Consider the following 22,926-nt stretch of genomic DNA (forward strand, 5'->3'; position numbering starts at 1 on the left):
TTTACAGATTCCCAATTTAACAGATAACCAATTATACAGGTTCCCAATTCTACAGATTCTCTAATCTACAGATTCCCAGTTTAACAGATGACCAATTATACAGGTTCCCAATTCTACAGATTCTCTAATCTACAGATTCCCAATTTAACAGATAACCAATTATACAGGTTCCCAATTCTACAGATTCTTAATTCTACAGTTTCTCATCGCTACAGTATCCAAAAGAAAAGGATGAGTTTAGTTTTCATGTTTCTTACTGACTGACAAATTGGTTTGACCAACTATATCTTATCATATTTTTGTCTTCCCAGAGAATAATGTAGTATTAGGGTGCCCTATTGATATTCCGAAAAAAAATACGCCGATTTTTGTTTCGCCGACAACGATTCGCAGACGGGTTGTTTGGCAGAGTAACGATTCGCCGAATCTCGTTACGCATAATAGTCGTTTGCGAGAGTAGTCAATAAGCAGAACATTGATACGCATATTTACTATTCGTAGAATAATCATTTAGTAACTGTCATAATTGCCCGAGAAACCATTGGTCGAAACACAATAGGTCGAATGTTCATTTGGCATTAATATTGAATGTTCGTTTTTTTAGCATTAGAAAAAAGGTAAACAATCTTGACGTGTCTTTTAATTGAAAAACTCTTTTTAAAAATAAGTCATGGCAAACATGTAACATTCACGAATCTAATACGATCATTTATATTCTTCTGCTTTCATAAGTAATACTTAGTTACTGATTTTTAAAAAGCGTTTTTCAATTAAAAGACATGTCAACGTCGCTTACCTTCTCTCTAATGCTAAAAAAAATTATAAAATAAGCTGAGATTTCAATTATTGATGAAGTGCACCTGATGATGATGATTGTTGATGATAATGATGATGATTTTTTTAAAGTAGTATGTTTAGCGATTACTCCAGCACCCATGGTCCGATTTGAGTTATTCTTTTTTTGTTTGAAAATTTTCCATGAGGAATTGACGGAACCCCTTAATTTTTAAAGGCATTATTGTGATTTCGGTATTTTCTAAAGTAACTCAAACATTTCCTCCTGAAATCCACCAATTTCATGAAGTACTCGCATTTACTTAAAAAATGATAATATTTTATTTCATTATTTTGTTTCGAAAATAACGACTTATATGTAAAATGTGAAACGTTATTCGACTAAACATAGCTTAAACGAAACGATTACTCTGCCAAATGGAAATCGTCCAATAATAGTTCTGCGAATTTACACAGAAGCAAACTGAACGGTATGTGAACCAAGAGTCTACGTAACGTTAGTTGACCAGAAATTACATTGACAAATAAATGACTCTGCGAAACGATGTTCGGCGAATCGTTGTCGGCGAATCGATGATCTGCTAAAAGTTTATCGGAGAATCATTAGGTACCCAGTATTAGTAATGTAGTGCTAATAAATAATATGTATTATACCGTTAAACGAGCAATTCTTGTTTTTTTATTTATTTATACATAGGGATTCCTATATTTTAGGGATCTCGGAAATGGCTCTAACGATTTCGATAAAATTTATTATAATTATTATATAGGTACTATATTAGAGTAAAATTTAAAATCGTATACATGTATTCAGATATGACCGTGCTAAATGCTGTGTTACATTTATTATTGTAGTAGATACATTATTGTCTGAAGTGCTGACAATCTGTAGAACTGGGAATCTGTAGAATTGGGAGTTTGTGGAAATGGGAATCTGTAGAATTGAGAATATGTAGAGTTAAGATTCTGTAAAATTGAAATTATGTAGAATTGGGAATCTGTAGAATTGTGAATATGTAGAATTAAGATACTGTAAAATTGAAATTATGTACAATTGGGAATCTGTAAATTGAAAATCTGTAGAATTGGGAATCTGTAATAGAAATCTGTAGAACTGGGCCTAAACCACTTAAAACTTATACAACTATGCAAAAGCATAAATCATTAATAATTTATTATTAATATCTTGATTACGAATCAACTATAGGTAGAGCAAAACCGGAAGTTAACCCAACGGTTAACAGGATATTGATGTTATAATAATCTTTTATAAAACAATATGTAATTTAATTAATATCTGCTTTAATCTAAATAGGTAATTAATAAAACAGATAAAATTGTATACAAATATTTTTACAAAAAAAAAATCAATCAAACTTTATAGTTTTAGTTTATAATGGATACAACATTTTAGGCGTGTTATGAAGAGTATTCTATCTAACGAATACAAACATCACTACATAAATTATCTATGCACACACACTTGTCCAAACGGCCCTATCGACCAATGGCGGGCCCTTCCAAACGGGTCTAGGATCATAGATAACTTTACATATTTTTTCCGGCCACACGGGCCGTGGTCCCCCAATAGAATAAGAAAAAGAGCCGACCAATGGGAGCCAAGATAGGTTCGCTTGATTTATTTTTGACAGAAGGGCAAGCGTTTTGTTTATGTTGCGTTCGGGAATGGGACATTTTTTTGTTTTAAATTAGGTGTTTGGTTATGGTAAGGTAATTAATAAAGGGCGAACGTTTTTTTTAAAGGGGGAATAGGGGGAAATAGATTGTGTGGAAGAAAAATAACATCAACAAATTTTTACCAAAAAAGAGCAAAAACGCATGGAAAAAATATTAAAACATTATATTTAAACTTTTAAAATGCCAAATTCAGTGTTTTTGTAAACATTTTTAATCTTTGACTTTGGACATAGTTCCATTTGTATGGAAATCGTTACTACCGCGCTATAAATATTTTTTTATTACGAAAAAATGTATGAATGCCTACTATAAAATGATATTTTTCAGAATAAAGAATACATGGGCTACATCGTCCAATTTTTTATTTAGTGCAAATCGCCACACCGTGATTGTAACATCCAATATTGTCACAAAAAATTACATAACATTTTATTTTTTTGTACAAAAACCTCTTTTTTTGTATGAGAAGGTATAGTAATTATTTCAAAAATGAATTCCTCGTCCCTTAATTATACGAAAATGATATATAACGTGCCCTAGTGCTAAGACTAGGATGGAATATAGCATAGATTGGACCTAGGGGGTCTGCATGGTACGATATCCCGGCTACCGGGCCAGATCAACTTTGTTTGACCTAAGGAACAATCGTGCCAAGCGGCATCGCCTGAGACTAAAGTGCATGCACTTCCATACATTTGTCTTACTTACTAACCCTACCAGTTGCTGTCATGTATTTCAGAACAAGCCCTAGGATGTATGAAAATAATCAAGTGACTTTCCGTAGCATCTGTCATCCCAACACACTTTTCTTTTCATTTAGTGTTTGTTGATACCTGTACAGTCACCTGGAATAACATGTTACACATCGTAGACCGCAAAAATATTTGACAGGATCTTATTTGTAGAGCCATAAAGAGCGTGTCACATATTTTTGCGGCCTTCGAAGAGTTATTAAAGGTGACTGTACGATTGTACTCTTGGCTAGACCCCTGAAACCTATCGTCCTTTAGGGTCAATTATTAAAAAATAAAACAGAGGTTAATTAATAATTTACTGATTTCTACAATAACAAAAAATGGTAAAAACAAAAACACAAAAATCCTAATTATGTACAAAATAGCATTCAATAGGCATTGTTACCGGCTGAAGTGACTGACGTCATATCTATACGAACAGTGTGACGCAATGGCGATATTACCTCATAGCAACTAAGTGCCTATTATAGAAGCAATGTGCACCAGTAAGTATAGACTACTAGGTAACCATTTCCGCTAAGCAAAAAAATCGGCAAACACGAAAATGCCTAAAAAATATCCGGGTAAATTTTTATTGTATATTAAACGAGTAAATAAAGGTGGCTATTTATTGAGGGTAAGTAATATAAGACATAAGAATTTATACTATAATATTCATATTATATACGCTCATATTGTATAAGTTTGTTTTTTATACCGTTCAAGGTGTATAACGAACGTTATATATAACATCAAAATATCTATTTTTGTTAAGTATAACGTTATTTAAGTATAATATCATTGTATATAACGATCATTATCTATAACGTTCATAATATCTCAGATTTATAATGTATATTACTCAATACATCTAACACCAAAATGCATAATGCTCATATTGTATAACCTAACCTACTTTTCTGGCAGCAGTTTGTTTTCTGTTGGGGTCGCAGTTCTAACCTAACCTAACCTACTTTTCTGGCAGCAGTTTGTATTCTGTAGAGGTCGCAGTTGTAACCTAACCTAACCTACTTTTCTGGCAGCAGTTTGTTTTCTGTAGGGGTCGCAGTTCTAACCTAACCTATTTTTCTGGCAGCAGTTTGTTTTCTGTAGGGGTCGCAGTTCTAACCTAACCTAACCTACTTTTCTGGCAGCAGTTTGGTTTCTGTAGAGGTCGCAGTTCTAACCTAACCTAACCTACTTTTCTGGTAGCAGTTTGTTTTCTGTAGGGGTCGCAGTTCTAACCTAACCTAACCTACTTTTCTGGCAGCAGTTTGTTTTCTGTAGGGGTCGCAGTTCTAACCTAACCTAACCTACTTTTCTGGTAGCAGTTTGTTTTCTGTAGAGGTCGCAGTTCTAACCTAACCTAACCTACTTTCCTGGCAGCAGTTTGTTTTCTGTAGAGGTCGCAGTTCTAACCTAACCTAACCTACTTTTCTGGTAGCAGTTTGTTTTCTGTAGAGGTCGCAGTTCTAACCTAACCTAACCTACTTTCCTGGCAGAAGTTTGTTTTCTGTAGAGGTCGCAGTTCTAACCTAACCTAACCTATTTTTCTGGCAGTAGTTTGTTTTCTGTAGGGGTCGCAGTTCTAACCTAACCTAACCTTTTTTTCTGGCAGCAGTTTGTTTTCTGTAGGGGTCGCAGTTCTTACCTAACCTAACCTACTTTTCTGGCAGCAGTTTGGTTTCTGTAGAGGTCGCAGCTCTAACCTAACCTAACCTATTTTTCTGGCAGCAGTTTGTTTTCTGTAGGGGTCGCAGTTCTAACCTAACCTAACCTACTTTTCTGGCAACAGCTTGTTTTGTACAGGGGTAGGAGTTATAACCTATTTAGTATATCATACGCTATTATATTTCATAATCATTATACTAAAAGATAGTATATACTATGATCGATATACGTTATGTATGTTATATAAACTGAATTTAGAGTATTTGAGTGTTATATAAAAAAACATTATACGAAATGAGTATTATGTTAATTGACCGTTATTCCTAATAAAAATATTGATTTTGATGTTATAGCAAACGTTCATTATATCTTGTAAATGTTATTAATATGAAATTATATATTATGTAGTTATATGTCGTGGGACGCACCCATTTATTGAAGGGTGGCCAGTTATTGCCATCTTATACTAAAATGAATTCCGTTTATAAGTGAATATAATTCATTTTGGTGGCCAGTTATCAAACAGTGACCAGAAATTAACGATTTACCTATATTTAATAAAAAAATACTTCAAAAACATACAACAATGGTGAACTTAACAGCAATTTTAATTATTCGAAATAAAAATCCAGAATTGAATGAAAATAAACACCTTTTTTGACGGCTTGAGCTAAATAGATCGTTGAAATGCTCCAATAATGACTTATCATTTATCCAGCAGACACCTCGGCGCCCCCCGATACCGTATCTTATCGTTATCACTCACCCATCCCGTTATCAGAGCGTGCATACGATCTAATGAAGGCCACACTTGCCAAATTTGGAATGAGGTTATAATTATAAACCCACAGATTATAATGGAACCCTAAAGGGGCCCACTGATTAACAGTCCGCCGGACGGTATCGGCCTGTCAGTTAGAACAAAATTTTGACAGTTCCGAACAACTGACAGGCCGATACCGTCCGGCGGACTGTTAATCAGTGGGCCCCTTAAGGACAGTCTGTAGTCTAATCATATTGTCTAGTAAACTTTTTGTCCTATTAAGAATTTCGAAGGAACTCGTGATTCTGAGTAGAAATAACATAAAAATTCCCAAATTATATTAAATTAAGGCTACAAATATAATGACCACCAAAAAATACTTTGGTACCCTAAATAAAAAAATCATGCTTACCAAAGAAAATTACTGAACACCAAAAAAATAAGGCCTAAAATTACAAAAGTACCACCGTTTTAATTACGACTGCACTTCAAATTGTATTTGAATACCAAATATATTGAATGATCACCAAAAATCATTAATGATCACCAAATCTTGAAGACCAAATTAATGCGATATCTTCACCTAAATAAACCACTATGATTACCAAAAAATGTATATATATTACCAAAAAAGTAAAATGATGCCAAAATTATTAGCCCCTCCCGCTCAACCCCCCGTACCCCGCACCGCATACCTACCTAACCTAACCTACTTTTCTAGTAGCATACTGAAATGCTACTAGAAAAGTGGGTCAGGTTAAGTTTGAACTGCGACCCTTACAGAAAAGAAATGCTACTAGAAAAGTGGGTTAGGTTAGGTTTGAACTGCGACCCTTACAGAAAAGAAATGCTACTAGAAAAGTGGGTTAGGTTAGGTTTGAACTGCGACCCTTACAGAAAAGAAATGCTACTAGAAAAGTGGGTTAGGTCAGGTTTAAACTGCGACCCTTACAGAAACGAAATGCTACTAGAAAAGTGGGTTAGGTTAGGTTTGAACTGCAACCCATACAGAAACGAAATTCTACTAGAAAAGTGGGTTAGATTAGGTTTGAACTGCAACCCATACAGAAACGAAATGCTACTAGAAAAGTGGGTTAGGTTAGGTTTGAACTGCAACCCATACAGAAACGAAATGCTACTAGAAAAGTGGGTTAGGTTAGGTTTGAACTGCGACCCTTACAGAAACAAAATGCTACTAGAAAAGTGGGTTAGGTTAGGTTTGAACTGCGACCCTTACAGAAAAGAAATGCTACTAGAAAAGTGGGTTAGATTAGGTTTGAACTGCAACCCATACAGAAAAGAAATGCTACTAGAAAAGTGGGTTAGGTTAGGTTTGAACTGCGACCCTTACAGAAACGAAATGCTACTAGAAAAGTGGGTTAGGTTAGGTTTGAACTGCGACCCATACAGAAACGAAATGCTACTAGAAAAGTGGGTTAGATTAGGTTAGAAAAAGGTGACGAAGTGGATTAATTAATTTAATAGGATAACGATATATTAAATATTTGCACAATTTTAATTAAAATGTGGTTACAATTTTGGTGTTCATTTACTATTTTTGGGTTTACAATGATTATTTTGGAGTCATTTGCTTTAATAGGATAGCAAGATTTCAAAATTTGGTTACAATTTTACATTAAAATGGAGTTCTAATTTTGGTGGTCATTTACTATTTTTGGGTTTACAATGATTATTTTGGTGTCATTTTATTTAATAGGATAGCAAGATGTAAAAATTTGGTTATCATTTCACATTAAAATGGGGTTTGAAATTTGGTAATCATTTACAATTTTTGGGTTAATAATGATTAGTTTTTGGTGTCATTTCCTTTAATAGGATAGTAAAATGTAATAAAATTGGTAATCATTTCACATTAAAATGGTGTTATAATTTTGGTGATCGTTTATTATTTTAGGGTGGTAAAGTAGATTTTTTTGGTATTAAATTTTACTAAATCTGGTCATCAGTTAAATAGCAGCCTTAAATTAATTGTGCAGTGTACAATTTTAAATAATATGGATACAACAAGGGGATAATAGGGGAGGAGTAAGTTTAACTAAAAATCTATCTCTGTCATACAGTCAAGCAGGTTTAAAAATATGGGTGCACTCATCATAGTCAAAAATATGTCCCATAGCTCTTATGTCAGCGAATAGGGTATTATCCTACTAGTCAAATCAGTTACTTTTTTAGAACTGTCAAAACGATTTGCTAATATGGAATTGATATGAAACATTACATCGTGACGTCACGGTCAACGCACCTACTTTTTATATTTTTATCCGATTTATTAAATAAAACTTGTGTTTAAAAATAACTCTTATCTGTGTTTTTCTAATAATTATCTGGTGCTTTATTTCATGCATGGTGTAAAATAATTTATTTTAAATACAGTATAATACCCTATTATGAACTATGGGACCTAATTTTGAGTAAGTTGTATTCACCCTTATTTTTAGACTTGACTGCACTTACAAAGACACATTTTGGGTTTAATGATTTATGAAACTACTTAAAAAGATCTCTAGGTAACTAAACATGTAGATAAAATGTGTTTTTTGCAATGACCTTTTATTTATGTAGACGTGTGACGTTCATAGTTGACAAAATTAAAAATTGATCCAACGATTTTGACAGCTTGACAGGTTGGCGTCACCCATACGCCTAACTAAATATAGGTTCTGGAACCTATATTTAATGGCTCACAATCGTGCGCCTGGTACCATATCTACCTCAATTTACTTACATCTATGGTTTTTTGTGGCTTTAGTTTTTGTATTTTCAGAGCGATTATAATACCTAAAATATTACCTTAGGTACATACCTTATTCAATGACGCCCCAACCTTAGTCTCGAAGCGACAGATGCTCTTGCATATTAAGGGGCCCACTGATTAACAGTCCGCCGGACGGTATCGGCCTGTCAGTTAGAACAAAATTTTGACAGTTCCGAACAACTGACAGGCCGATACCGTCCGGCGGACTGTTAATCAGTGGGCCCCTTTAGAGCGATAGAGAGACATATCTGCCGCATGCATCCTGAAAGGAGGGCCAAAATGGTTACGGAGTGGGACCCACGGAACACCATAGATGGTGCTGGCCGGAGTGCAGGCAGACCGAAATGGAGATGGCGGGACGACATGGACGCATTTTATCCTGATTGGCGGGAAACTACAAAAGACAGGGTTGAGTGGAGGAAGCGAGGGGAGGCCTTTGCCCAGCAGTGGGACACTAAACCAGGCTAGTAAAAAAAAAAACCGGGCAAGTGCGAGACTCACACACGAAGGGTTCCGTACTTCCGTACCATTATCTATAAAAACGGTCACCCATCCAAGTACTGACCCCGCCCGACGTTGCTTAACTTCGGTCAAAAATCACGTTTGTTGTATGGGAGCCCCACTTAAATCTTTATTTTATTCTATTTTTAGTATTTGTTGTTATAGCGGCAACAGAAATACATCATCTGTGAAAATTTCAGCTGTCTAGCTATCACATATCACGAGATACAGCCTGGTGACAGACGGACGGACGGACGGACGGACAGCGGAGTCTTAGTAATAGGGTCCCGTTTGACCCTTTGGGTACGGAACCCTAAAAAAAGAGACAGATAAAGAAATTCCGATTTTCGCGGTAGGCCTGGGCCGCCTGGAAGAGTCTGAGATGATAGGCATACTGGCTCAATAGAACGTACCTATATTTTTACTGGTGTGATTAAAATGTGTTATTGGGTAGGTTTTTTTTTTCAAATTAAATATGGAACACTCAATGACGAAATGAAATTTTTATCAACATTTATGATTATGATGATATATTATCCAATTGACAACCTACAAACTTTCTTTTGTGCTATCATACCTACCTATACTGTCCTATACTTAAACAGCCTTCAAGCGTTTAGAATAAGCAAAACTAACACTTATTCCGACGGCATAAGGTCTTCTGTATGGAATGTATTTGGAATATCAGATAATATATCAGAAACCTTGCCATTATCGGTCGGAATATGTGAACTCATAATTGTGACTAAGTGAAGGACAAAATTTGCATATTGTCTTACTAATACACAAATATCTGATATTCAAACTCAAAAATGCGCGTATTCCCAGAGATAAGACTTAGCTAGATCGATTTTTCGCCCCCATAAACCCCCATATAGCAAATTTCGTGGAAACCGTTAGAGCCGTTTCAGCCACAATTGAAAATTGTGTAAAAATATTTTAAACGGCTATTAAATTAATCAAATTAAATATTATTAAGCATAAACAGAAATATTAAATAATAAACGTCGGTATTTTAAAAGTATAACTCCTTTATACCTTGACTTTAAACAAAATACCTATTTTACTTATAACGTTATAATATAACCTACATGGTTCGTATGAATTAGTGACATAATAAATAAAAAATCTATTACTCCCTAGGGAACAATATAGGCCTTTGTCCTTCAGTAAACCTGCATGAAATAAAGTATTTTTCGAGCAAGTGTGATGAAAAAGAAATTATCTACATCTACTCGTATTTATCTAATTCTGCGCAGACGAAATCGCGAGCAAAGCTAGTTAAATACAACGTGTCCCAAAATTCAACGATAAGCTGGCACCAGAAGATGGACCTGCTCATGACTACTTGAGGATAAATAAAAAAAACTTGAAAAAAATAAAAATTTAAAAATTATAGACATGGTCGTTAAAAATACCACTTCTAGGGGTGTCGATTTTTTTTTGTAATTCCATAATAAATTAAGATATTTTTTTTTCCTCGAGTAGTCATGAGCTGGTCCATCTTCTGGTGCCAGCTTATCGTTGAATTTTGGGACACGTGGTATATACCACCACCAGTCGCGTGCACAGAGATTTGGGACTGGGTAGGCAAAATTATATCAGAAAACCGGGCAAGTGCGAGTCGGACTCGCGCACGAAGGGTTCCGTACCATAATGCAAAAAAAGGCAAAAAAAAAACGGTCACCCATCCAAGTACTGACCCCGCCCTACGTTGCTTAACTTCGGTCAAAAATCACGTTTGTTGTATGGGAGCCCCACTTAAATCTTTATTTTATTCTGTTTTTAGTGTTTGTTGTTATAGCGGCAACAGAAATACATATGTGAAAATTTCAACTGTCTAGCTATCACGGTTCGTGAGATACAGCCTGATGACAGACGGACGGACGGAAGGACAGCAGAGTCTTAGTAATAGAGTCCCGTTTTACCCTTTGGATACGGATCCTCAAAAAATGAGAGCTACTAACTCACCAAAAAAATTGCGTGATGGTTTTCATTTTGTTGTCAAGTCTTTTCAATTACTTCTTTTTTTGGCTAAACGAAAGCTTCGAAAACGCATCATTTTTAATAGTTTGCACACACACACACACCCACCACAACTTTCACAGTTAAATTATCCATTTTTTCACTAATCGCACTTTATAATTTCCGGCAACTGTTAACTGTTATCTCATAAACTCACCAAAACAAACAAACAATACCGACCGAATAAAAAATGAAAATAAACTTAACCAAATACTGTAAACGAATAAAAAAATAGTCTCGTATTTGCACTAAATTACCATAGCAAATGCTACTTTTTAAAATAGTCACATAAACATCGGAACTATTCGGAAACTTTCGGGCGTCCTTCGTTTAGGTTTGGTACGAAAGACACTGCCTATTGCGTCTAAATGTGTGCGTTACTTGTATAATTGTGTGCTCGTACTTATAGGAAGGCCCACTACACTGTAACCGCGTAACGACGAAGGCACACATAGAAAGATTTAGACGGAAATGTTTTCTGTCTTTGCCGTGCAAGGCACGTAGCGGCGCTAGTGCCGCGTGGTGTAAACTTCGTCGCGTAGAATTATTATAGATGATGACTTGATGACAAAGCTTAACCGGTAGATGGAGCGCTTATTAATTTTTAGAATGTTTTAAGTTATATCGATTACTGATAGTACGATCAAGTATAAATTAAATTAAGTAGTTTAAGAGGATAGACATCGGAATTATAGTAGGGTAGGCAGTGCCTTTTTGCCTTTATGAAGTGCACGCCACTGACCACCACCACCACTCTAACCACTCTATTATCTGTGTATGAGAACCGTACGTGTCAATCTATCTCATAGTTTGTGACGGGACCAAGGGCAACATTTGCATATTATCTCCCTATATTATAGTGATAACAACAAGTGCTGCGTATTTCGACTTTATCATAAAAGGCCGTTTACTGGATACTCAAAAGAAAAAAAGTATTTGCAATTTATAATATAACTGGTGATTTCACAGAAGTGTACTTGAGCGTTTTCACAAATCGTTGTTGGTGACGTATGTGGAATTCCACTTTGGGAACTATTTTAAATTATTTTATGGTGTAGCTAATTAGATAGTTTATTGTTTGAGGTGCATAAAAATACTAAATTTATTGAGATATATTAACAATTCCAGTAAATAATCGCAATTAATCTCGTGTCAGGCTAGGTCAAGGTTCCATTACGTCACTGATTTTGCGATTGATAAAAAAAATACAGGAAGGGTTAAAGTGTTTTAATTTTTATTCATCAAAATATAAACAAAAAATCTTTAAAAAAAAAATATATACGTCTTTCTAAATAAAACAAAACAACCCCGTTTTTATCAAAAAACTTTCCCTTACGCTACTTTTCAGTACTTTTTACTATATATTATTGTCTACGGCTTGACAAATGACTAATATTTTAATGAAATATTATAAAATCTCTGATACATAATAAAGTTAAATAACTTTTACAAATTAACATCTTAAAATCGTTAGAATATTGTATATAATATCTTAAGAAATACATCACAGCCATAGCAGGACATATTAGGCCAGTCGGCCCAGTGGCGTAAGCTAGAACACAAAATGGCGTTTAGGAACTATAAGGCAATGTTCGAACTGCTTTGCATTTTCAAAAAATAAAGTAAACTACCAGAATTATTTTATACCATAAAACTGTCAACATTCTGAGATCATGATAGTCATCATATAATATAATGAAAAACTAAGACTACTACTATAATTATAACAGGTATTTTCTACCGAAGTATCAGTCTATCTAAGCTTGTAGCTTTTCGATTTGGCTTGACTTTGAATGATTCTGGAAATTATTAATCTCCATCATCAAATAATGTCACCCCTTAGTTACGTTTTATTTTAATCAAATTCTAATAACCCTGTAATTTTACATTGTACAGTGGGTCTGACGAGGTTATAATACGCACACAATATATAAATTTATTACCTTTAGCAAATTAGCTTCGTTATGAAACGACCCTAAGAATTCCATTACGTCACTTTTTATTTCCATTCACGCTATGGTGGCGTAATGGAGGTAACGTATTAACGACAACGCAACATTAAAATGTAAATTGCAAATTATCTATTAGATCTTCAATTGAATGTGTTATTTATTCGGAATAACGAATAAATAACAAGTTCAACAAATTAAAAAGTTTTAAGTAGAGGATTATCTTACCTTATTAAAATCAGGCGTCGTATTGGAAGTTTTGTTTTTGACTGAATGCCACGCGACCACTCTAAACTCATAATGCGCATCAGCTGCCGCAGTTTTCAACAAAATGGCGGCTGCTATTGCCTTAAAATGTTGCCTTAATTCAAAATCAAGATCGTATTTGTTTAAAAAAATGTTGCCAAGCCTTTAAAACTGCGGTGGCGTAGTATGGAAATTCCGCTGTACGCTATTCTGCAGGACAGGACAAAATACGTTGTTTTTAATTAAATTTGTACTGTACTACTCGAGTTTAAGGTTTAGAATTGAGGATTAGGATATGTTGATCAGAAAAATAACCGTTACTTTGAAATAGTCTTGGAATAATATTTTTTTTCTTACTCTGATCTTTGCCTGGGTAGTATGGGACACGTCAAAATTGGACTACTTTTTAAGGTTTTTCGGTATTATTTAAAATTTTGCAATGCTAAATGCGTTATTTTAGGACCAATAAAAAGCCTAATGAGTTGTTTAATTGAAAAGTATAACATTTTATCATACGTCTGGGTAATATTCAAGAAAATAGCTAAGGAAGTCATGGGACACGACTTTTTCGTATGAACAACGATTTGTGAAAACGCCCACTTACAACATTAAAAAAACAATTGTCTCAAAGTGCACTAATCATCAAATAGATTATGTCAATACAAAGCCAACTACATTCTACTAAAAATAAATATCTTTGCAATTTTTGATAATTCTCTTAGGCATATTGCTAATTGCTAATTAAGGTACGAATGTGTATATTTTCATAATGCAAATGATATCTATATTTAGAAAATAAAAATGAGTTTAAACTCCCATCAAACTCATAAAACCGAAAAATCTTACAGCAGACGATGACGTGGTAACAGACAGGAGAGCCGAGTTTTTTCGTCACGACCTTCGTCTCGCCGGCTAACCACGTGGTTTGTTAAACGTCGCTCATTATCATTTTATGCACAACCTGTATACAGTCATTAAGAGCGAAGATCGTGTGGACTCTGTACAGAAGATATGCCCGCCCCGCGGGTTTTTGCCATTTATATTACTATAAAAATATACTCCTGATTAAAAATTTTCACGTCACGCGTCAGATGCCTCGGCTATATCACTGGCTATTTTATATTAAAATGATGCCCAGCAGTGGGACGCATATAGGCTGAAATGATGATGATGATGATGATGCTGCTATGGTATGCAGAGTAACGATACAACTGAAAATTACTAAAATTAGACATCATTTGTTTTTTTTTTCTATCGAGCCAACTTTATAACCTTTTAATAAAGGTTTTGGTTGAGTTTGCACTTGCAAATATAATCTAGTTTCCGTTTGGTTAATTTTCATGGCATTCGCCCTTGATTAAAACATAAAAAAATTAAATATTAAACAACAATTTTGCGTTAATATTTTACGCAGTTAAAGTCGCAGGCAGGTGCTAGTGTTTCATAATGCGGGGTCTATCTAGCAGCTAGTCTGTGGTCAGACGAATTGACTCCACAAAGAGCTTCAGCCCTATTTAAGTATAAAACTATATAGAATTCAGTTAAAAATCACTTGATACCTAGTTAATTAAATGACGTAAAATAAACAATTAAGTTAATTAAGTATAGTCCAGCATTCTCCGTCTGTTAGTCACCGGCCTTGACCGACTGTCTGTCTGTCTGTCTGCTTAATATTCCGATCCAAACTCGTTCCATTACCATTGGAGACAGACAAACTTGAGAACATTATTATTATTGTTATTAGAAGTTAGTGTTATAACTTTATAACACTTTAAACTCTCGCGTTTTGTACACATATTTAATTACACAAACGGGTCTACCGCGATATAATTTCATTGTTTTTACCTTAAATTCCGACTTTTCACCCTTCCGTGACGTGGTCTTTCCGTGGCCACAGCTGGTGCAAGTCAGCTGAAACGTCAGAACTTAAGGTAAAAACAATGGAAATATATCGCGGTAGACCCGTAATTAAATAATGTATTTAAATATGTGAAGTTAGTGTTACTTGGAACTCGAGTCTTTTGACTCTAAAGCCCCATTGAGACGGTTCAAGAACTTGAAATATTCGACACGTTGCTAGAGTTAGAGTAGTTAGACCAAAGACATATGTAACTTCGTTTAGGATGAATAAAGTCTAAGGAAAAACGTGCCTCGGAAATCTTACTCTTTACTATGATAGCCATGACAGGACCCCTCTATACTATCTATTCTCTTTGGTTACATCAAGAAAAGTCCGCAGTGATTCTGACAGCACGCGAAGAGTCAGTGTTATTTATACGTCATATTTTTATAAAGTGTCATTCTATGGAACTTGCTAACTATGTAAACAAACCGCCATATTGAAATAGGGTATTTTCCTACTAGACAAATCAGTTACTTTTTTAGAACTGTCAAAAAGATTTGCTAATATGGAATTTATATGAAACGTTACATCGTGACGTCACGGTCAACTCACCTACTTTTTATATTTCTATCCGATTTATTAAATAGAACTTGTGTTTAAAAAAACTCCTATCTGTGTTTTTCTAATAATTATCTGGCGCTTTATTTCATGCATGGTGTAAAATAATTTATTTTAAATACAGTATAACACCCTATTGTCTCTGAATGATGAATTTACTAGTGACTTTTGTTTACATAGTTAGCAAGTTCCATAGAATGACACTTCAGAAGTTTGACGTTTAAAATAACACTTGCACTGCGTGTGCTATCACAATCATTGCAGACTTTTCTTGGTCTAACTCTAATTACAGAGTACAATTAATTCAATCGATCGACCAAATTACCGGAATGTAACGAAAATCGCATGCAAGTTTTTAACCATCTAAATGGGGCTTCAGATTATATCTATACCAAAGGCCATAATCGGCTTTCCATAGCAGATCGGCCCTTACGTTAAACAGACTCTGTTTTTTTATGGCTACCTCTTCTAGTGAAGAATATTTATGATGAGTATTAACATCATAATTGTGACAGTTTTTGACTTATGAATTTTGTAAGATATTTTAAAATATTTTTTTTCGGTTTTTATTCACGCGATTGGTTCCAAGTTTTGAAATAAAATTCTTTATGATGATTAGGGTCACCACAAAGAACAATTCTGGTTGTCACAAAAAATAAGAATATAAAGATGAAATAAAAAGTTCAATATTTTTTTGGCATTGTGAAGTAGTGACTGACCCCTAGATTTTTTTTTTACTACCGGCCTACTATTTGCCAGACCATCAAAATTTTCCGGGTGATACTTCCTGTCAAAAATCAGTAATATTTACTATGGAAAGCCGACTATGGCCTTTCGTCTAAATCGGTTCAGCGGTTAAAGCGTGAAGAAGTAACAAACAGACAGAGCTACTTTTGGATTATAATATTAGTTGGGATGGCATTATGAAAAGTGCATTGAAACCAAAGCTGAATCTCACTGAGGTTGTTATTATCTGTGGTCGGAATAATACGATACATTCTTGGCAAGCGCCGAGCCATTCTTGAGCGCGGTCCAGCTAATTCGTTGCATTTAACGTAACATCTTTATATTTATATATAATATGTGTATAAGTATATAATATTTTATGTCATTCAACCCTGGCACGAGGCCCAGAAGTGTGTTGAGGTAGCACAAATATACTTACGTAAATATGTTATAAAATAACAGGTCACTCACGGTTTTAAAATCAAAAACGCGTGACACCTTGACACTCGTTGTAAAGTGTCATTCTATGGAACTTGCTAACTATTTAAACAAACCGCCATATTGAAATTGTCTCTGAATGATCAGATGAAGTTACTAGTGACTTTTGTTTACATAGTTAGCAAGTTCCATAGAATGGCACTTTAGAGCGAAACATGTTGAGAACTTTTCGATATTAAAAATGTGAGTGACCCGGTTTAATATAGGAAAGAGGAGGAATCGGGATCACTTAACATTCAACGTTGTAAAATAAAATTATAGGTTTTACGACTACCTTTCGTTTGGTTATCTTATATTGGTATAAAAAAAAATATTGATTAATAGCACTAACCTTTACCTTAAAGTTTAAGTATTTGTTTTGTTTTCTCTTGTTACTAACAACTATGAAGTATGTTCTACGAAATAAAGATAGGTATTTTATTATTTAATGGCATACAAAACCTAAAAAACGCTTAATAAATGTTGCCCGAAGGACAAAGGGCTTCTTTTAAATGAAGCTAGGTATATTATAATTTATTTTTCACATCACCAATTCGAAAAAGGGCTTTTTTTCCCTGCTAGGAGGGATCAAAGTGGCACTTTTCTTCCCTGCTAGGAGGGATCAAAGTAACACTTTTCTGTTCTAGCACACTATTTTTAAATTTTTTTGCACATAATTTTTTTAGCTTAAATAATCATAAGCATCAGATTATGTCAACACTAAGATTTTTTTATTTTCCTCATAGTTGATGTGAAAAGCAGTGTGTGTCACACGGTATCAAAATTATTTCGTCTTGGGCGTTAACACTTGAATCCCTCATTACGCTCAGGATTCTACTTTAGAATTCTATTGTAGAATCCATCGATTCAGGATTCAATGTACGCCCTTGACGTAAATATATCATTTTGATCCCTTGTAACACAAACTACTATTAATAACTTACATACATAATAAAGTCTATAATAAACTTTCACAATGGAGCATCTCGATCGAATCTGTTACCACTGTTACTATACAACAAAACTATACATGCTCTTTTACCCCTTTGACCTTACTTCAAATAAATCGTCAAATCAAGTCTTAGTCAATTCTAAAACCTAACAAAGCCACTTCAAACACTAAAACAAGTCTAATACTCAAAGTAGTCGTATTTAAAATCTAAACCTGTCTCTAATTCACAAAAACCGTCCAATATAAAAAGATCTAAATTTCCATTGCAAATATATACAGTCACATATCAAATTTATATAAGTTTTGCTCAGTTAGTTACAGCTAAGACCCTAAAATTCATAAAATTACCATAATAAAAGTTTAATGTCACCAAAATATTTCAACCCTTTACCCTTGATCGTCTTCAAGGCCGTTCCCAGGGTACAACTTGTCCAAACAGGTTCATTTCAAGGGTGCATAATGCAACTACGAAAGTAGATCTAGTAACTAAATATAGTGCTATTCTTTACTAGTATATGGTCTAGCTAGTGTATAATATGTCCTGGGCTATTACATATACGATAATAAATGAAAATATAAAATAGAACAGGTTTTGGAATATTTCCATGAAGGGTGAATATGAATAGTTAAAGATGATCTACGAATAGACAGTGCTCTATAGTCTATTATCCTATTTTATCTACGGTTAAGGGTGCATTTTAATATCATGTAGATATATACTATGTATAAGGTAGGTAGAGTAGGTACAGAGGTACCTACATTTAATATTGACCTATTAGGTATTATCACCTAAATGTTATATTTAATTTGGTGATACTATGTGTTGTATTGTATTTCTAATTAGTTAATAAATTCAAATACATAGTTTTATTTTTTAACAGCATAGGTAGAGTTACACCAAGAAAAGTCTGCAACGATTTTGATAGCACACCTGTACACGCTGTGCAAGTGTTATTTTAAACGTTAAACTTCTATTAAATTACGACGTATTTATTAACACTTGCACTGCGTATGCTATCAAAATCGTTGCAGATTTTTCTTGGTCTAACTCTAGCTATTTGTCTGTAACACAACATATCTAAGTTATCTATCAATTGGCCATAGAACTTGTTCAAACAGGTTGTTTTTTGAAAGGGCTCATAATGTTAGTTGCGACAGCGAATAGTGATAGAAAATGCTTAACACCTAGTGTTTCTATTGTATTGTATCTATGACACTGGATTGCCAATTGTACTTGTCCAAACAGGTTTTATTTTGTGAAGGGTGCATAGCATTATTTGCCGTAATAAATAGCGAATTATGCTCAGAATTTGAGGTCTCTATGATCGTATTTTTTCATGATATTGGATGGCCAATTCAACTTGTCCAAACAGGTAATTTTTTAGAAGTTTTCATAATACTATGACATCGAATAATATGCTCAAAATTTTATGTGTCTATTATTTTGTCTATGACATAGGATAGTAGATATAACTTGTCCTAACAGGTTATTTTTAGGCATATGCTATAACATCGAATAACGATAGATTAGCTATGCTCAAAATGTAATGTATCAGAACCAATTTTTTTATGATATTGGATGGTCAATTGAACTTGTTAAAACAGGTTATTTTTAGAAGGGTGCTATGACAACGAATAGCGACAGGTTATGCTCAAAATTTAATGTATCTATGACCCTATTTTGTCTATGATATTGGATGGCCAATTGGACTTGTTAAAACAGGTTATTTTTAGAAGGGTGCTATGAAAACGAATAGCGATAGGTTATGCTCAAAATGTAATGTATCTATGACCCTATTTTGTCTATGATATTAGATGGCCAATTGGACTTGTTAAAACAGGTTATTTTTAGAAGGGTGCTATGACAACGAATAGCGACAGGTTATGCTCAAAATGTAATGTATCTATGACCCTATTTTGTCTATGATATTGGATGGCCAATTGGACTTGTTAAAACAGGTTATTTTTAGAAGGGTGCTATGAAAACGAATAGCGATAGGTTATGCTCAAAATGTAATGTATCTATGACCCTATTTTGTCTATGATATTAGATGGCCAATTGGACTTGTTAAAACAGGTTATTTTTAGAAGGGTGCTATGAAAACGAATAGCGATAGGTTATGCTCAAAATGTAATGTATCTATGACCCTATTTTGTCTATGATATTAGATGGCCAATTGGACTTGTAAAAACAGGTTATTTTTAGAAGGGTGCTATGAAAACGAATAGCGATAGGTTATGCTCAGAATGTAATGTATCTATGACCCTATTTTGTCTATGATATTGGATGGCCAATTGGACTTGTTAAAACAGGTTATTTTTAGAAGGGTGCTATGAAAACGAATAGCGATAGGTTATGCTCAAAATGTAATGTATCTATGACCCTATTTTGTCTATGATATTAGATGGCCAATTGGACTTGTAAAAACAGGTTATTTTTAGAAGGGTGCTATGAAAACGAATAGCGACAGGTTATGCTCAAAATGTAATGTATCTATGACCCTATTTTGTCTATGATATTAGATGGCCAATTGGACTTGTAAAAACAGGTTATTTTTAGAAGGGTGCTATGACAACGAATAGCGATAGGTTATGCTCAGAATGTAATGTATCTATGACCCTATTTTGTCTATGATATTGGATGGCCAATTGGACTTGTTAAAACAGGTTATTTTTAGAAGGGTGCTATGAAAATGAATAGCGATAGGTTATGCTCAGAATGTAATGTATCTATGACCCTATTTTGTCTATGATATTGGATGGCCAATTGGACTTGTTAAAACAGGTTATTTTTAGAAGGGTGCTATGAAAACGAATAGCGATAGGTTATGCTCAGAATGTAATGTATCTATGACCCTATTTTGTCTATGATATTGGATGGCCAATTGGACTTGTTAAAACAGGTTATTTTTAGAAGGGTGCTATGAAAACGAATAGCGATAGGTTATGCTCAAAATGTAATGTATCTATGACCCTAATTTGTCTATGATATTAGATGGCCAATTGAACATGTTGAAACAGGTTATTTTAGAAGGGTGCATAATGTTAGCTATCACATCCAATAGCGTTAGGTTATGCTCAAAATGTAATGTATCTATGACCCTATTTTGTCTATGATATTGGATGGCTAATTGGACTTGTTAAAACAGGTTATTTTTAAAAGGGTGCATAATGTTAGCTATGACAACGAATATCGATAAGTTATGCTCAGATGCCTAATGTGTCTATGACCCTATTTTGTGTATTACATAGGATGGTTGAACTTGTCCAAACAGGTTATAGTAAAACCGAAACAATATGAAGCATCACTCTAAATGAAGCTACACATTATAACGATCCTTACACTGGTGCAAGATTTTCATTTAATAATCTCAAGAACCAAATGATTCAACATTTATCGGTCGCCATGGTAAAACCCAGGTAAAAGCCCGAAGTAAACTAGTATGCTTACATTTCGGGCTTTTACTGATCGGCATCGGTAAAACCTAGGTTTTACCGTACTTCGGGCTTTTTATACCTACATTGAAAAAGTAGGCCACAGAAATTACCAATAAAAATTCTTAATACTATAATAATTTCAATTTATTATTTGAAATAAATAATTAATCGAAATTGAATAGGTACTCCTTTTCTAACAAACATTATTTTGTTACTATACGCTCATCCGAAGGTGCCTCTTCTTCCCGAGCGACCCTACCCGCAAAGGATTCGATGTTCAATTCTAGGATTTCTAGGCTCTAGCTTAGGGATCTCCAAACTTTTGAAGTGAAAACTTCTTTAGCGGCGCTGGGCACTTTTTGAGATGAGGAAAAAATGATAAACTCGAGACAGAGTAATGCGTAACGCGATCACGTGAACGTTTAGATGGCCACTCATTTAGATGGCATTTAAATCGATAAAGAAAAACTCAATGACATTACCTACATGAAAAAGGTTCTAATCTTGTACGGGTTGAAATACGAGGACTTCGAGCAACACGGAAGGGAGGCGGCATTCGCACTATTTCCCCTCTGCCGAGGTACAAGATTAGCGCGTCAATCTAATCTAGCGCGGGTAATAAAACTAGTTGCACTTGAATTTTTCACTAGACCGAGTCCAGACGCGCGCGTGAACACTGCGGCACAAAAATGCCTGTTTGCTCGGTTTTTTGTTGTAAAAAGAGGTCGGGGACATCAAATTTACAAAAAGAAAGTGTTACATTTCACATGTAATATTTTTTTTTACATATCATACGTTTAATTACATTCAAACACAATTATTATATTTTAGTGTCATGTAATTGTTGGATTTATCGATTTTGCTCGCTCAGTACAAATTGCGGATCGGTCGAGCGACAAATCCGACTTCTCATCTCTCAGAATACAATAACATACTTCAACGAAAATGTGTTAGTGTGCGTGTTGTGACACTTGTCACTCGCCCGTACACAAAAAGAGATCGAGGTTTGCAAGATTTGTCTTTGACGTGTGTCATTTTCTATGTATTTGTGTCGTCATTACAGATTGGAATTTGTATGTAAGTGTGTGAGAAGTGCGACTGTGTGCACCTTTCCCCCCGCGAAAAATGGCAGAAAGATTTGTACGGTGAGATATCGCTTGGGCCCCTCCCTTCCGATGTGTCGGAAGCCGGTGTTGCTCGAAGTACGAGGAGCTCATAGTTACATTCTAACTTTATGTCACTCAAATATAATTCAATAAAGCTACATCTTGATGAAATCGCTAATAAAATCTAGTACTGGTGAATAAAACTCGAAATATCATGACCAAATATATTTAGATGCGAGGTCTGCAAGGTAACTTTACAATTTCTATTCGAATTTTAAACAATTAACGCTACAAATTTGAATTTCGAATTTTAAACAAGCTCACTGACCAGCAATTTCGGAACTAAAGTTTTTCAATAGAAAGGAGGATGGGTCACTTATACATAGTGCTGCAGACATTTTGGACTAGTCATTGAGGTTTCACTTCTGTCGGCACTCCCGGAGTACAACCCGTTGTTTTTTTTAGTTGAGGGCCATATTGCTCCTCAAAATCTTTCGCGCGGGCCACCGTCGGTGTCTGATTGCTGCTGTTAGGAACAGTTCCACTCTGAATGCTGAACCCCTGGAGCCTGTCTCCCGCGGGCCGGATTGGAATGCGTCGCGGGCCGG

The sequence above is a fragment of the Cydia splendana genome, chromosome 27, assembly GCF_910591565.1.
Source record: "Cydia splendana chromosome 27, ilCydSple1.2, whole genome shotgun sequence".
NCBI lineage: Eukaryota > Metazoa > Arthropoda > Insecta > Lepidoptera > Tortricidae > Cydia > Cydia splendana.